We start from the raw sequence: 18,764 nt of genomic DNA on the forward strand, positions 1-18,764 counted from the left end.
CCCCTGTCTGAGGTTTGAAGTAGATCATTTGTAAATTTAACTTGTGCAGTCTCAGTGCTATGGTGGACTCTAAATCCTGACTGACAGTTCTCTAACTGTTGTCATGGAGAAAGTCTTTGAAGGAACTTGTGTCCTTTCACCCAAACAGAACCACTAGGTAGGAGGCTAGGTAGCATTTGTTCCGTCGGCTTTCTCGTCTTTTTTACTTCGTCTGGAGAGTTTGTTTAACACATATCTGACAACAAACATGGCTTGCTGTGCGGTTAACAGACCATCCAAGAAGTTGATGCTTCAGTTTTTTTCGTTAAGTGATATAGTAGTGTTATATTTACTGCATACTCATGTGTCGGTATTTATATTTACGGACCTAGCTTGTTTAGCGCTTGTAAACCAGTCGGCTAACTGTACCCAGTGTAGCCCATTATTTACGGTCAATGGTTTAGAAATTCTTGTTGTTAAGATGTTGTTGTTGAAAAGAATGAGTTTGTTTGATGTTAGAAGCTAAAGGATCTCCTCGGTGGTTAACGGCAGACTGTAAATATCTCTGACGTTATGATGAATATTATACTCCACGTAAATGTCGACATTAAAAAACAAACTGTTTAGTAATTATCCGTCAGTACTTGGTGGCGTACACGTTACATGGTTGATGTAGTGTCTTAAGATTTGTGCAAATTGTTACCAAATTTAAAAAAAAATCACTTTGAGTTCAGGGGAATGTAATATGGTTATTAATATAGTTCTTAATCATTACAGATGTTCTTACAAAGAATATAACAGTAGAAATATAAAATATAAATAACATATGGAATGAAAATAAGATATAAAGCAAGTAGTACAAGAAATAGTTTGAAGAATACAGCCATGTACCGAGCTCATGTTAATAATAAATTCGCTACTGTATGTTCTGTACTGAAGCACAGAGACTGTTAATGATTTAAATAATTCAGGTTATATTTGTTTCATGTTAAGATGAAGTACTATCCACAATAAATTGCTTAATCTTTCCTCACACAAAATCTGAGGAAATTTGATGTGGAATATCATTGTGCAAGTGAGTGAGAGAGCTGAAAATATCATGATTACAATAAGGTTTATCTTCTTAACTTTGAATAGATGTTGATTACCTGAATACTGTACCTTTGTTGTCTGGGTAGTACACTGTTGAATTTATAAATGTGCTCTTACGCACAGATGAATACAGAAAAATATATGAGAACAAAAAAATGATTTAATGAATAACTGCTATTTTCTCTCTTTCTTTGCCATCCTGAAGACCCCTCACTAAAAGTCCATGTTCTCCTGGATCCATGTCACATGCTCGAGCTTCTTCAGAATTACTTTTCAACAGTCAAAGTTCTGGTGAGAGAAGATGGCCAGCAGATAAGACGGCAGTACATGAAGGAGCTCCACAAGCTTCAGGAGAAGAAGGAGGGTTTGCAACTTGGAAGACTGTATTCATGCTTCAGCTGTTCAAATAAAAATAAATCTCCTCCAAACAACTTGCAATCAAACTATTTTCTTCCCATTTTAAAACCCTTTGTCCAGTTTAGATGGGAGAAGTTGATATTATGTGATATTGATCTGGGAAGACTACATTTCTAAATCATTTGTAACTGTTTTTATTCACAAGTTATTGATCTTATTTACTCTCCATGTATCTTGATTTAAGAATGGGGCTGTGTTTAAGGGCAAATTTTGCAAAGACTCTGTTCCATCCCGTTTTCAGAAATGAACTACATTAGTATTTGGTAAAAAAAAATGTCAAAAGAATAAAAAGCTGTGTAAAAGTAGACTTCCTTCCCTAAGCTATTGAGTTGAGCATTAATGCACATTTTAGTCTTGTCATTTCAAATCTGAAATGTATACTCATAAGTAGACATAAAGTAGTGCATTTATATAGAAATATTTATTTAATCTGAAAAACCACATTCAAGAAGCCTGTTTTTACAGCAGAGATTAACATGTTTACAGCTTGGTACAAAACAAACAAATAGGTCTGATTAGCTCATGTCTTGATCGACTCACACTGTACGGGGGTCGTTTGATTTGATGAAGGATAAGAGTTATTCACAATAAGGCGTGTAGCTGACCAGCTTGATAGGCGGGCGCAGTGTAACGGTTTGTCAAGAGGCTTAAAACACGCCTCAGCCTCAGCTCTCAGCCTGTGGGTGACATCACTCAGGCCATCCGGGGGAGACCTCCCTCGCAGCGAGTTATTGAAGAAGGGAAGCAACCGAAGTCAACCCCAGAAGAACCAACAAATACAGATGTTGTTGAGGCTCAGGTTTCTTCCTCTGTCTCTGCAGCTCTCTGGGCACCTTGACGGACCAGTCACCAATAATCCACACTGTGTCTATAGGAGAAATACAAAGGTGTTCAATTCATGCCTCAGACAAGACAAAATGTACAGTTAACTACATGTGACAGCTCAGGGTGTTTTTTTGTTATTAGCCACATCTGCAGGAATAATGAACAAGGTAGCTGCAACTCATAATAATAGATGCCAGTCTTAAAGAGCCCATATTCTGCCCTTTTTGGGGTTCGTATATTTAATCTATGTTCCTACTTTTGTACGTTCACAATAGATAAAGTTCTAAAAAAGTGTCTGTTTTCATGTACTGCTCCTCCTTGCTCCCTCTCCGCTCTGAGTCCGTCAGCTGCACTCTGTTGAGTCCACACTGTTAGACCCCACGTGGGCCAAGTCTGCTCTGATTGGTCTGCCGATCCGCTCTGGCGTTATTGGTCAGTCACTCAGCACGGTTCTCGGAAATGTCCCGCCTCTTTTACCATATTGGGAATGCAGCCACTGGCTCCGTCCGAGGGGAGCATAAACATTAGCACCTTAGCACTACTGTGCTACTGCAGGCTACGGCATATCGTGGGCGTGCTACAGAAGTTAACGGGCGTACAACATGAGCTGCTGGGCCACAACGAGCCAATGGGCTTAGATCAGTGATCTCACACTGACAATGACGTCGGACTGACACATTTTTATCGAGGGGGGCTAGAACCGAGCGTTACATGCAGCTAATGCTACAGCTAACAGGAGGACGTAGGAGAAGCCGCGTTTCCGCAGACTTTGAATTTTTGCACATAGATGTGCCTAAACATGCATAGGACACTTAGAAAACACACTAAAGAGAATATAAAACCAGAAAAAGAAGAATATGGGACCTTTAAACACTATTTTTTCTAATACTTAAAGTTTTTGGTGTGAAGCTGACACTGTCCACAGACTCCATGACTTCACGGGGTTCTATAGAAAACAAATATCTTATAATAAACACTAAATAATAATTTTTCAATTGTCATGTTCACCCACATTGCTGCTGACATCTGTAAATATAAAACACAGACATTCCTCTTTTTGTCAGAACAGTAACATGAACTGTATGCTTTGTAATATTGATTTCTTCTGGATGTCTCACATATTTATTTACAGTCTATGGATAAAACTTTGCTAATGTATTGCTCTGCTAACACTGACAAAGTCTAGTAACTTCTCTGAAAGATAACTAATAACCATAGTTGTATATTTTAAAAAAGTGTACTTTTAAGACTTTAATTAAATATTTGGGTTGAATATAATTTGTTTTAACTGTGTTGTAGAAAAGTTAAATGTTAACTTACTGTTTATAGCGTTTTCTCAGGACGAGCAGGAGTAGGGGATGATAGCAGCCTAGCCGTTAGCTATGCTGTGAAGTGGACTGCTAACGTCGAGCTGAATGGGCGGAGTTAAGTCCCGCCGGTCCCGCCTTACTGCTGTTGCTAGGTTGATCCGAAGTTAGGTTGAGACTGCAAATCCAATATGGATGCGGCCCTCAATTGGACTCATTTGCTGCCTATGTAACAGACGGGTCAGGGTTCGTCCAGTAATATTTACAGTATATGATCCATCATAGTCCTACAGCTGATATAGTAGCACTTTTATCACACACATATAGAAACTGAACACAGAACTTGGTGATTTTGCTTATTGTAGCGTCAAGATAGTACAGAAGAGGATAAGGGCCACTGAAAAACAATTTTATTCTGACTTTTCTTAAAATCCTGAGATAAATAATAACTAATACTAACTGTATTTATGTAGCACTTCTCAAAAATGGGTTGCAAAGAGCTTTACAATTAAGACAAGAAAACACAACATTATGTCGAGAATCAATATGTAACACCAAGAATAAAAATTATAAATTCAACCCTACAATAAAAATGGTTCTTCAAAAGAGACTTAGAATAAGATGTAGCCTTAAAACATTTGTTCTACACCTATTTCTTCTGGAAATCTTTTATATACAGTGAACATGTCTTTGTCAGAATACTATCTCTGTCTGTAATTTTTACATCATTTTCCATTCATTCATCTGGAAAACCAGTGCATAAAATGCAGTTAATAAAATGATAAAACTGGAAACAGAAAGAGCTGAGAGCAGCAGCATTCACACAGAGAGAAGTAAATGGACCCAGTCATTGTTAAAGTATAGTGTAGTCTTCAGAGTCCATTACTGAGGCCCTCTGGGTTTCTTCCAAACATAGGACATATATTACATGGAAGAGCCATACATTTTAGTAATAAGGAAAGTAATGATGAAGATCTACAGCTCTGCGTGAATCATGCTTCAATTTGCTCTCAGTAATTTATGAGCTGCTCCGTCCCCAGATGGAGAGTTTGTCTGCTCCAGAAGAAAGGTCAGTTTGTTGACTGAGAAGGAACATTTTCGTTTATGCCAAACAATTAGGTGCAAGTTTTAATACAGAAGAAATCCCACCAATATTCATTCATGCAATTACTTTGATTGTATACGTGAGCATGAATACACTTCAACTTTCAACTTTATTGTCCTCGAGGGGGAATTTGGTTTGCAACCAGGTGAAAACAATATAAAAAACATTTAGAAATACAGGCACATAGACTCAACACACTGTGAACAACATTAGATACATAAATGTTGTCTCGGATATAACTGTAATATAAGCATTTATTTCCATATCCTCCAGAATGCACTGATCACTCTTAAAATTGTACTTAATAGCAGTAAAATATTTTTCAAAAGACACAAATGAATTACTTTATTCATAGAAAATCCTAAAAGCTGACCAATTTCTTTCCCTAATGTCACAAAGTCCACCCTTGGCAGTCACATGAATCTTCAGTGCTAAAGTACTCAAAGAGAGGTTAAACAACTGAAGGACAGAATAACTGGAGGGTAAATTAAACTGCATGGCCAAAGTCCTTTGAATTGAGATACAGGACTGTTCTGTGAGGGCTGTTGTTCTCCTTCCAGTGGAGTGTGACTGGATTTAAAGCAGAGTTTTAGCAGCACTGGACAAAGTCATTTTATTCCTCGGCCCCAGGACCCCGGTACCCATTAAACCATACTTTGATACCAAATAAGGTCTAAGTGTTTCCGATTTTTTACTTTGTTTGCTTGAAGTAATCTCACAGCCTTTAATTAAAAGATGCCAAGTGATTAAATGCCTGCACACATGCACTCTTACATGAATGCAAACACATACTCACACTCAGTTCCCGGTCGCTGTTCCTTGACAGAGGCCATTTACTAAATCCTAATGGAATTCATTAGTTTCTTCATTTGTGTCCGTGGAGGCTGACGATGCACCGTTAATCACCATTCAGGCTGACCCACAGTCAGCCTTTTGTTTCTCTGAGCAGTTTAACATACCTCAAATGTATTCATGTAAGTTATTTAGATCACTCAATTTTGTAGGAATACCAATAAAATGAGTCTTTGATTTCAACACTTGGACATAAATCAAAAACAAAGAACTCATTTTAATGACAGAAACATGTGTCAGTATGTTGTTCACCTCTCTTTTGTTGATATTGTGATTCCGTCAAATTACACGTTGCATTGATATAAAGGCGTATATTCTTATTATAGCATCAAATAGTGGATGCTTGATTTGTCCCCGACTTCAGTGTGTTTTTTTGTTTTTTTTACATCACATCCACAGGAGACCCTCCGCCCCCCTTCCTGTCTGACAGAGATAATCTCCCGCTGTGAAGAGCCAGGTCAGGTGAATATCTGGAGCAGTCCTCCTGAAATAATCTAGATATTTTCAGGAGTGCATTTGTGAAAATGGCTATGGACAAGGTAACCCTCGGGCCGCTGTGGCTCGGTTGGTAGAGTTGTCGTCTCTCAACCGGAAGGTCGAGGGTTCAATCCCAGCTCGTAACAACATGTACTATGGATTAGTTACCTTTGATCTCACTATACAGCAACCATTTTTTTAAGATTTATTTTTGGGCTTTTTGTGCCTTTAATGGAGAGATAGGACAGTGGATAGGGTCGGAAATCAGGGAGAGAGAGAGTGGGGGAAAGGAGCCACAAGCTGGATTTGAACCTGGGCCGCCCGCTTGGAAGACTTCAGCCTCCATACATGGTGTATGCGCACTAACCACTGCACCACTGCACCACTGCGCCACCAGCACCCCAGATCGTCATTTATTGATTGCAGTAGTGGACTCGGCATCATGAGCATGACAGCGTCACTCACCAAGAAAACCGGGAAATTCAGCCACTCTCTAGATTACAAAAGAGCACGTTCAGACTCACTGCCCAGCACAGGTACATCTCCATCTCCATCCACATCCAACGAGGTAAGAGAAATACTCCTCTCAATCAAAAACAGAGCTCGCCATTTTTAAGTTAATATGAATCACTTTTCAAAGTTGGAAAACTTTCAATTAGTTGAGGTGACATAAACATATAATATTGAGTTAACAACATTTTGATAGACTTGAAGTAAAACTAACTGAGAATGTTATGTCATCATGACTTTTTGTTTTACAGTGTCATTGAACCTCTGGGCAGTGATGCACATTAAAAAGGTTAAAAAATGTTTAGCAAAGAAACAGTGGTAGGCTGAGTATTACACAATGGTTTAATGAAATGTCTCTGTGCTTGGCTCTGGAAAAGATAACATATACACTTAAAGACAAAGGAGAAGTATTTGACGATATCTGGGGCCTGTATATTCATTTTCTTCGGGATAAAGATCTGTCACATATTTTGAGCTAGGCTGGTAAAGACTTGGTAATGTCTGTAATTATGCATGTAATTTGCAGAAACTGTTCTAGGGAAGAATATTTGTGATTAACAAATAATCTATGGCAGTGTACTCCATTTGGTTATTTTTATTTAATACGGACAGTAATCATTTTGCAACATTTTGTCATTAAAGTTTTTTTTATTTTTTATTATTATTATATTTTACTTTCCCCCCTTATTTTATGTGTATGTGCATGTGTATATCTTTTTTTTTCTATATAATTTATTTAATTGTAATTGTGTGTCTTGGAAAAATGTTTAAAACTCAATAAACATATTGTTTAAAAAAAATGTTTTGCACATGTGTATAATAGATATTAAGTCATATTGCACAGAACTGTTGCACATGAAATGTCAACGCACCATGAATAGAATAAAATTGCACATATCATGCTCAGTGTCAAATCTAAGTCCTGTCCATGTTTGGTCTTGTTGGTGTTTGGGGTGGTGTTCCTGTAGAGTTAAGATCCGTGATGGCTGTGGGGCAGCAGACAAATATGGTAGTTAAAGGTGTGAGTTACATCCTTCACAATGCAGCTGGCTCTGAGGAGACTGAAGTTGACCTCCAGTGAGGCCAGTGGGAGTCCAATAACTTTCTGTGCCTTGTTGATGATTCTCTGGAGGGCCTTCCTGACCGCTGCTGAGCAGGTGGCATACCAAGCTGTATTACAGTAGTGAGAATGCTTTCTAATTAGTTTCCATATTGTTTTTGTGGAGTGAATTTTCAGATCTCAAAACTGACCTACTAAACATAAACTTACTCAACATATACATCTGCAAAACTGTATCCAGAATCATTGGAGTGATTCTCTCTGCTTCTCCAACGCCACTTGGAAGGAAAATTAACACAGAGTACTGTAGTCATGACGACCGGGCGAAACCGACCTGAGGAAGAGAAAGTGTTTACTGACGAGCTGATGTATCCGAGTATCATTTACATGACGTTTTTATCACAGCAACACATACAGCAACAGTACGCCAGCTTTCAGTAGCAGTTCAAGGTCCCTTAGCAGTCCTTGAGGAAACATCCAGTGATTTCTCTGGGTTTGATAACTGTTGGAAGTCTTTGAGGTAATGTAAGTACTCAACAACAAATATATAGACAATATTGGTTTAATAATTAATTAATATTTTAGTGTAAATATTCTACATATGGCATCTTTAATTCTGCAGTGTTGTTTTAAGCACAACCCAGCCTTCACTTTTGTTCCTATAACAAGCCTTTTGTCCACAAGAGGGAGCTGTGAATTAAGTTACTACTGCAATATAGAAGCAGAAGACCAATATTTATAAGGTGATCTGACACAAAATATATCGATATATAGATAGATTTTGTTAGATGTTTTTATAATACTTAAGCATGAGCATGATTATCAAAGGTTGAGTAATGTGTTGAGATGAAAATACCTTCCTGTAATATCATGCATCAATTTTTGCAACCTTGTTTTGCAAGTGTCATTCAAACAAATGTTCTGTGTGTGTGTGTGTGTGTGTGTGTGTGTTGATCGAATATGTTATATATATATATATACATACATTTATATTTATTGTTTTAAATTAAATTAATATTAACATTTTGTGAAACAACCCTTCAAACACGTAGAAATGAACAAAATGTGCACAATTCAACAGATGCAACAAGGGGCAGAAATCCCATTTGTTGCAGATTTATCACTTGTTGACGCCTTCGTCGATCAAAATCCACCAATCACATAGCGGTGTCATTACCACATAAGGTGCATCGTACCCTTCGGCCCGCCCCTCTTTGTTGGCTCGACCAATGAGAGCCCATCGTCCGCTGCCAAGTGCCGGGGAACCGAGCAGTAGAGAGGTACAGGGGAGCTGTTACTAGCATGTTGGACCGCGTTATCTACAATGATTTCATCACGTAAGGATTGGAAAATGGATCCTCTTTCAACATGAAGCTGGATTGATATTAAGGATGGGGTGCCGTGCAGGCTGCTGACGAGAAGGGATGCAACGGAGGAGGTCATTTTCCCGGACAGGGATGGAGGGAGGCAACGGCCCCCGCAGTGTAGTGAGAGGAGCAGAGTGAGCTAGCTAGCAATATAGAAGGACTTCCGGAGTAGATTTTCAGATTAAAACGACGTGACGAAAACAGGGTTTGATTTGATTAAAATTTCGCTGTAATACTTGAACCCACGCTCTTAATATCTTAACACACTTAGAAGGTAATTGCTTATGAGCATCTTACAAAAAGTCTTAATACATTCTCCTCGAATTAACACAAGTGTGAAAACATCCAGCTTTTACTTTGACAGTGTTCCAAAGCCAGTGCTTGTCAGCGGGCGGTAGCTTGACTCGCACAAGACGAGGTGAAGTTACAAAGCCTCGGACCAAAACAAGACTTTACAGCCTGTAGCGGACAACGACGCCTTGTTATGAATGGGACCTACCTCGTCTCCCTGCGTGTTCTTCGACTCAAATGCCTTTAAACCCGCAGGATTCGTCTTTTATCTCATATCGGAGCACCCCATGGAAAAATACGGTACGGCTGGATTCATAACGGTTGGGATATTTTTCACCGGAAACGAAAATTCCTTTATTTATGTTAACTTTTGCAGTTTATTTTGAATTTATACTAGCATATCGTTTATACTTATAAAAGGTGTTTTTTAAGTGTGGTATCATCACCATTAGAACTAAACCCGCACATAATCAATTAATTGTTGATTGTTTTAATAACCCTTAATTACCATTGAACAACTTTGGTTTCCATGGCTACGCGTGATATTCTATAGCTTGATTTTCTCATGTAGATTTTTTAATTTTCTACATAATGTGCTCCCAAAGAGTGTTTTGTAATCATTTTTGGACTTAAAATATCTCTACATGATCATGATCTTAGTTTTTCTGTGATAATTATGCTTTCTGACTATATAGGGAATTGCTATTAAAGAACTCAATGTAGTTTGGTTTCTTTACAGCAGCATAGTTTTATAGTAGGGTATTTGTTGTCCTGTTGTCAAGGCTTTATACTTTGCTGTTGCACCATCATACCTCTTCCAAAATAGGACATGCAGAAATCCTCTCAGGGTGCATACCTCTCAGTGGGAAGCTCCTTGGTAAAACACTTCTGTACCTTTTATGGAAACAGATTTTAAAATGATCATCGCTCTGCAGGTGCAGGTACACCGTACTGTTTTTTGGGAAGCGAATTATGTTCTAGTAATGTTGAAGTTTTTATTTCCCTCTCAGGTTTGCCCTTTAGAATCAGCATGGACCGTCCAACACTGACAAACAAAAAGAAGCTCTTGTAGCCGGAGGAGGATTGCCTTCTCCTACTTTTTGTTTGGCTCAATGACGGGACCCAACTCCCCAAGCCGGGCTGGGACCTCCCCGGCCAAGCTGAGCAGGCACGGCCGCTCCAAGAGCACCAGCGCACACTGCCTCCTCCGCTGCAGCACCCAGGAGGATTCGTCCACGTCTCCCCCTAACACCGGTTCACGGTCCCCTGGGGAGGAAGAGGAGAAGGATGGAGGGATTCTTTTCTTTGTGAACAGGACTGGTTTTCCCATTGAGAGCGCGACCTGGGATAGGATGTGATCCCACGTGGCTGCTGTGCATCCCGAGGGACAGGAGATGGTATAGAGTGAAGTATTCCATGTTGGGCGGGAAGGGGTGGGGGGGTCTCAGGAGGCAAGACACTGAAGAAATCCAAGACGGTGGACGAAGCAACAGACTCCACCACTCATGATGTTTTTTTGCTTTTATAAGTGCTGTGTAATTGGACGTATTCACAGTATCAGCAAACGAGAGGATGGGCAGAAAAGAGAAGGAAGGTGCTTCATTACCTGCAAGAAGATCACATCGATCGCATGATATAAAAGTCATGACCCCGCCTGCTTTTCAGAATGTTCCCTGCTGCATTCACACATCTGCATCTGCCCCGACTTCACACTGAAACTTCACTAGAGGGGCTGGCAGGAAAAAGTCAGGATGAAAAAATTTGGCTGTTAGCGTTCGTGCAACTTGACCGAAATATTTTAGGAAATCTTGAAGAGCATGTGTGAAGTTAGTTAACTTAGCTAACCCTACACTTGCCTAGAGTCAGCATGCTAGCATGAATAAGTTAGCATGCTGATGTAAGCATTTAGCTCGTAGCATTAATGTGCCTTCATTCAGCCTCACAGAGATGCTAGTATGACTCAAAACTCTTTGTCTTCTGACAGAGAAATTACTTATTTTTTTGGTTCGGTTTCGCAGTAAGAGACCCGCGCAGAGGCAGGACATTTCTTGTGTGGGCCCCTCTTATGGTTAGCAGCTGGAGACAAGTCTTCTTTCTAAATGAAACCAGATCAAATGTTGATTTTCTGATTTAAAAGTAGAGGACAGGCTTTTTTCTTTGAGGTGTAAACTGATACTTATGATCACAACCAGATACAATCAAGTGCATTTCACACAGATGTTGAGCAGATCCAGAGTCAAAGGGTGTTCTCTGGACCAGAGCCCAGGTCTCGGTCGGCTGTCCTTTAGTTTACAGAGAGCTGAGAAAACTTTCACTGGTGTTTGAGCAGCTTTGAAAACAAATGCCAAATGCTCAATCACCACTTCAGAGATTCTCTGAGCTTGTATCATCGTTGATTCTTTCTCATTGTAGACTCGAGTTAACAGTTCAGGTAATATCTGTTTTTGTAATTTTCCTCATGAATTTCACAAACAAGCTGCTTCAGCTCTTTGGTCATTTACAGACGTTCACCCAGGGTCATTCAAATCGTGATGTAGGCCACAGAGACGATGATCTTGTTGATTTTGGTACACTCAGACTTCATGACACGCCTGCCTTCATCCCTCTGTTGAGTTTGATACAGTTGTATAAAAGGCATTACTGGTCTGGGGCCCCAAGCAGTTGCCTGCCTTGCCTGTTGACAGACAGCGCCTCTCATCATCGAATGTGGAGTCTGAATAAATGTTTTTAAAATGATTTCATTTAACGTGTGCAAATCTAATTTTGAAAAGCTCAGAGCAGACCGAGGCCGTGAGATCTCAGGCGCCCCTCCTTAGAGTGGCCCGGACCTCAGGTTGGAAACCAATGGTCTAGAGGTCCCTTCACACTTATTTGGGGGTCCGAACACCAGTTTAAGATATCGTTTTAAGTAAATATGAGCTGAAATTACTTTTTGAAATTTAGATTTTTGAATGAAAACTGTTAAACCGAGGAGTCGGAGGTTCATTATCCTGCCGACAAAATCACCCTGGACAGTGAGAGTTGAACCTGTCACATCGTGTTGATCAGAATGTCCGTCAACCTGCTGCAGCTCCAAAACAAACACCAAACTCTTCTCATGTAACCGACCTTGATCTGCTGCTCCAGTGCAACACGAGAGGATCCTGATCTTTCCCAGAAACGTTACTCACCGAGTTTGTTTGTGTGTCGTGTTGTCCATCTGTCCCGGCTGTTGATTTCTCCGGGCAGACGTCCTCCACCTCGCTGCTGTTTGAGGTCTCTCCCTCACAGAGCCAAGCTTTTTCCAGAGAAGTCCTGATCACCTTCTCGCCAGATGTTGTGGAGAGCTTCAGCAACAGCTGTAGGTATGTAAACACTCTGAGAAACAAACAGATTGGGGCTCTGATAACCAGACGTCTCAAGCTGATTCTAACTAACAAAATGATTTACTGCAAAGGCACAACAAACACAACAGGTTCAGCTGGCCGTGTCTAACCACTACACCGCCATGCGGCAGCCCTGGGTTATGTCCAAGTGGCTTTATATGTACAGACAAACTAACACAGCATGATTTACCATCATGCATTGGGCTGAATAGAAAGAAATTACTTCAAAACTGGCTCAGTTCAAATGTAGAGTCCAAAAGTGTTTTAGATCTAACCACGACTAAATCCAACTGAACCCATTCACAGTTTGTAGATAAACATTGAGATTACTGACCTGACATAGCTGTTATGATGAATGGATAAAAACTGGACAGACGAGTATAAACCTGTAGTTTTTTCACACATATGGTCTTCATCATGTCTGTGCTCTACAACATAGGTTACAATAACGGGAGGTGGTTTCTTCTTCATGTCTTTTATCTCCCTGAACACACATGTTCAAACAGGAATCTGTGCAGGAAGTATACGTTTCTTGCTTTTCCTCGTAACACATTTCAGACATTGAACATGAAGCACACGTGTTAAACAAGCTGCAGCACGCTGAGATCATACCGTCCTGTACACTGAAGGATATTTATATCAGCATGTAGCGATGTTAAAGGTTAACTATCGGCTCAGCAGTGAGGAGGAAACTCTCGAAGAAGAAGAAGCATCTGGTTTCAGTTCGTCATACATGACTTCACGCTAACACGACCTGATGCTACAACATTAGCAGGTGAAATTCCAAAGCAAGTCCAATCAGATGACAGCATCTATGTGATGATCATATTGGTGCGTAAAAGATGGAGGAAAAGCTGCTAGCATTAAAGGGGACATATATGAAAAATCTACTTTCACAGTGTTTCTGAACATATATCTGTGTAACCTGAGAGTCTACTGACCTACAACATGTGAAATAAACCATCCAGTCCTTTGTTTGTGGTCTGCATAAGTCTTACAACACAGAGAAAAATGCTCTGTTTCTAATGTGCTCTCCTTGTGATGTCACAGTGGGATTCTGGTAAAACGAAATCCCCTCCCCTCCCCTGGTATCTCCACCCATGGACTCCACCCCCAGACTAGAACAAAACTTTTGAGCAGGTCGGCCATTTTTATTCTCTCTACAGAGGAGTGATGTCTACCAGGAAAACTCAGGGGGGGAGGGCTTATTACATTTAAAGAGACACACACACCAAAACAGAGTGTTCTGAGAGAGCTGGTTTATACAGGGTCACAAACCTCCTCTGGTGCTTGATTCATGTTATATTTTGACCAAAGCACAGCACAGATGTTTCATTTAGACCACAGGGGGACTGTTTGAAAAGGTGGAGGAGAGGACTGTTTGAAAAGGTGGAGGAGGAGACTGTTTGAAAAGGTGGAGGAGGGGACTGTTTGAAAAGGTGGAGGAGGGGACTGTTTGAAAAGGTGGAGGAGGGGGACTGTTTGAAAAGGTGGAGGAGGGGACTGTTTGAAAAGGTGGAGGAGGGGGACTGTTTGAAAAGGTGGAGGAGGGGACTGTTTGAAAAGGTGGAGGAGGGGACTGTTTGAAAAGGTGGAGGAGGGGACTGTTTGAAAAGGTGGAGGAGGGGACTGTTTGAAAAGGTGGAGGAGGGGACTGTTTGAAAAGGTGGAGGAGGGGACTGTTTGAAAAGGTGGAGGAGGGGGGAGAATATGTCCTCTTTAAACTTGTGACATCCTCGGCTCGTTCATCAGCGACCTGGACTCTCAGATCCAGATTCCACTATCAGACAGAGGCATCACATCTATGAAGAAAGGTAGATGTTAAGGAGGTCAGTGAGAGACGTTTTATTCTGCATTTATGTAGCAGTAGCAGCTGACTAGCACATCAGCTGAAAAAGGACCAGAATGCACTGCAGCACCAGAACAGAGCGTTTGGTATCTGCTTCCCCCGCAGGGATCAATACATTTGGACTTTAATGAGCGGCCGTAGAAAACAAAGTAAAAGATGGACAAACGTATGTGGCCAAAGATGGGATTTTTTTTTAAAAGAGAGAGAGGAAAGGTCAAAACAAGAGTAACATTTCTAGGTCCAAAGAAGTTGCCTCATCTCTCTTGCGTCTCTGTGATCTGATCTCATAAATGCCTTTGAGCTGAAGTGACTGCTGACACACTGCCGCCCTGTTCTCTGTCTGTCAGGCTCAGCATCAGAGCCAGGTGTCTGCAGCCCTGATGTTCCACTCGAGACACGTCTGGCCCTAAGCATCTACTGTAACCATACCGCCTCAGTCTGGCTCTGGACAGCAGCTGATTGGACAAGCTGAGATGGACAGCTGCGTGATGAAGCTGAGGGTCAGAACTTAAAAACAACTTTGGTCAAGGTAAAGACGACGTTTGAATTAGTGATAATACATCAGAAAAACAAGACTTCAAGCCTTTTTCACACGTCCACCTCACAGCTGTAAGATTTCCCTCTCAGACTTTCCGGTTGAGAGACGACCAACTCTTCCACTGAGCCGTCCAACCATTCATCGAGGGCTACACGACACCATAAAGAACACTGTTGCAAAACACTCATTGCTTGAACTCGACAAAGTCCTCTGTCTCTTACTTCCATCTCGCGGCACCAACTTCATCATTCTTTTTTCGCTCTGCCATTTTGTTTATGCTTGTGACTTTTGTGACATCTCTGACATTGGCTGCAGAAAGAAAAATCAAACAGAAAGTCGTAGGGCCTCCCAGATGTGGCCTTGATTGTCGGACTTACTTCACTATAGCTCCATACAGGGGATGAGGTGCGGGTTGGTCTTCTCTCAACCAGAAGATCGGGGGTTCGATCCCCAGCTCCTGCAGCCACATGTCCTATGTGTCCTTGGGTAAGACACTTAACCCCATGTTGCTCCTGTTGCTTCCTCAGTGACATATGAATGTGTATGAATGGGATTAGTTACTTCTGATGGACTCTTCACACAGCAGCCTCTACCATCAGTGTGTGAATGTGGAGGTGTGACCTGCGGTGTGAAAGCGCTTTGAGTAGGCAGTAGCCATCGCTTGTTATCAAGCTGTTTGAACACCAGGTAAAAACTCCTCCTGAAGTTTCAAATCTTGTCTGTAAGTTTAAGATCCTCCAACAGCTTTTTTATTTTTTTTATTTTAATTGGTTAACTGGTTCATGGCGGAGGAGAAATTCCCATCTGTGTCACTTCGGCAGGAAACTGCGGCTGTCTGGGCATGTTGGTGACTAAATGGAAATGAATAGGCACGCATTGGACACACACGTGGACAAGCATGCCATGACAGAAAACAAGACAACAAGAAGGAGATCTAAATACTGTGTCAGGGGCTACAAATACAGTATGTGGACTAAAGCTCAACAAGGTTTTTCTCAGGCTCTGCCAGCCAAGAAATGAGCCTATTTGTCTGCAGAAACAGATGCACAGACATGCAAAGAAAAACAACAACTCCAAACAGGAACTCAGCATCGAATATCAAAACAAGAAGTCCATCAGCATCTGAACTGTAACTCGATACGTTGGAGCAGACTCACAGATATGCAGCATGTTTCCTCTGTCAGGTTACCGCCGTGGCTCTGCCTGATGAGTCTCTGGTGATGAATGCAGACTGTTGGTGAATCTCAGGACTTTGACCTCAGTGTCAGAGTAGACACCGATGTTTTGTCTCCTGCAACACCCACCAGGAGAAGCAGGTGCTTCACCAGATCCTGCAGGTAAATAATGTACATCAGAAAGAAAACCTGAAGGATTTTCAGGAAGTGAGCGCAGCTGTGAGTCAGCATCTGTTGATGATTAAAACATATGATAACCAATGAGAGCTCAGGTCACAAGGAGGTGAAATACATGGAAGTAAAAACATGTTTTTATAAAGTTTATTGATGAGTACATCTGGCTGATATTTCATTATAACTTGATAAGTATTTTTTTTGTAACTAAAACAAAAGTGCAGCTGCAGAAGATGGTGGTGACCCAAAACTAAGCAAAAAAATTGACAACACGACTTTGTTACAATCGTACGGTGCACGCCGGGCTTTATGTGCTTCTCTCTCTGGGGACACAGAGTGAAAGTCCTGTGATGCCTATCTTCTCCTCCGGGACATTTCATTGCTGCCGATGTAAACAGCTGACGCATGGTGACACTTCTAAATCTGAGAACCAGCTGTGTCAGAGGACAGTAACAGTCTCACAGCTCAGCAGCCCAGAACCTCATCAGAGAAAATTACAGAGATAACAATCAATATGAAAGATTTACTCGGTGGTCATCACCCTCAGGGAGCTTTAATCACACTGTGACTGTAAATGAAACGCAGGCGGGAACACCGTCCATAAATCTGCATAATGGTACGGCAGACTAATAAATCCCAGCGACAATAAGCGTGAAGGAGGCATTAACAATAACGACGCAGCGCCGCGACTTCAAACGTGCTGCCATGATGGACGGCCTGAACTTTTCAGTTTAGACAGAGAGCAGAATATTTGACCCACAGGTGGACAGGAGAAGCAGGTGGCATCTATCAGTCCTCTTGGTTTTATGGCCTCAGACGTTCTGCCTCATTACAGACGACCTGCAGCGCAGTGCACGACGTCCTGTATGTCGACCGCTTTTTTTCAAAATACCACTCAGTCTGAATTTGATTTAATTTTGAGATCTGTACACTGTACTTTAGCCTAGCATAGCTTACATTTACTCAAATATGTAGTGCACAGGAAACATGTGGCAGAATGTTTTTTCATTACTAACATTAACCTGGTCATAGGGTAGCCGACTCACACTAAGGGGAGCTGTTGTTTAAGTTGTTAGTTGTTGGAGTATAGGTTCTTCCTATTTTTATGTTAGGTCCTTGAATGTTGCATGATTGCAGCATGGTGCCGTCTCGTTCACTCTCTGTATACAAACTCCCGCCATTTTATATAAAGAGCAAATACCATGGACATACTGGTTCCTTTAATAAGTAAACGTTACCACAGTTTGCTCTCGTCTGAGAATTGAAAGCATTTTAACTCGGTCTTGTGTCAGTCTCAGATTGGGTGGACTCTGTGTTTTAAATTAAGACCGGTAAAGACCACCTCTGATTAAAGCTAATTTTCCACGTCATCACTGTGAGTAGAAGGAAAACACCTCTTTCTAAAAGAACAAATGTAGTGAGATGCACGCTGTGATTTTTCTGTGATATTTGTCTTGTCTCGATCTCGTCCTGCCTTGGTCATCCATCCCTAAATGTCTCGGTCTCGGAGCACTCTGGTCTTGGGTATGTCTTGGTCTCGGTCAGTGTCTCTGGCTGCCACTCAGAGGCCTGGAAAATGTAGATGCTTTTTCTCTCAGAGTGATTATATAATTGTCAGATGATAGCCAATGGGGTAGAAGCTGAATACTGGACCTGAAGATGGCGCCATTTCAGTCCAACAAGAAATTACTAGCTAGTCTAATTTGCCACACAAACAAAGGGTCCAGGTTTACTTTTTGATAAACATTCTGTGCATTTTATTGTAACAAGTTCAGCATCATCTTCCAAAATGTTTTGCATGGATCCAAAAATCATAAGAGGTTTGAGCCATAGCTTAGCTTTCCTTGTGAAGAGATAGGAAAGTGGGAAATCAGAGCGAGAGAGAGAGAGTGGGGAATGACATGCAGGAAAGGAGCCACAGGTGGGATTCGAGCCTGGGCCGCCCGCTTGGGGGACTATAGCCTCCATGCATGGGGCGCGTGCACCACCAGCGCCCCCAGAAATCTGTTATTATGCCTATGGAATTACTAATATTACCACAGGTCTTTACTTGTTAAACAGCAGGGTCATTGTTAGCGTAGCGGTTAGTGCGTGCGCACATATCATATGTCTCCTCGATGGATGGCGTGTACATATGCACAGACTTTAGTGAGGGGGATAATGTGAAAGTTAAAATTGAGATAACAAAATGTATTGTGCAGCCCTTGAATGGCTTATAAGAAAAAAACTGGATTGGTGCAAAAAACAAATTAAGTCCAATCCTTGTTTGTGCCTCTGATCATTAAAACTTTTCTCCCAAACACAAAAGTCACAGTCCAAACATGTACTTTGTTGCATGCCAAGCGAGGAAAACAAAAGTGTGAAACTCTCCCTTTCTCTGA

Source organism: Labrus mixtus, chromosome 12 (genome assembly GCF_963584025.1).
Source record: "Labrus mixtus chromosome 12, fLabMix1.1, whole genome shotgun sequence".
Taxonomy (NCBI): Eukaryota; Metazoa; Chordata; class Actinopteri; order Labriformes; family Labridae; genus Labrus; species Labrus mixtus.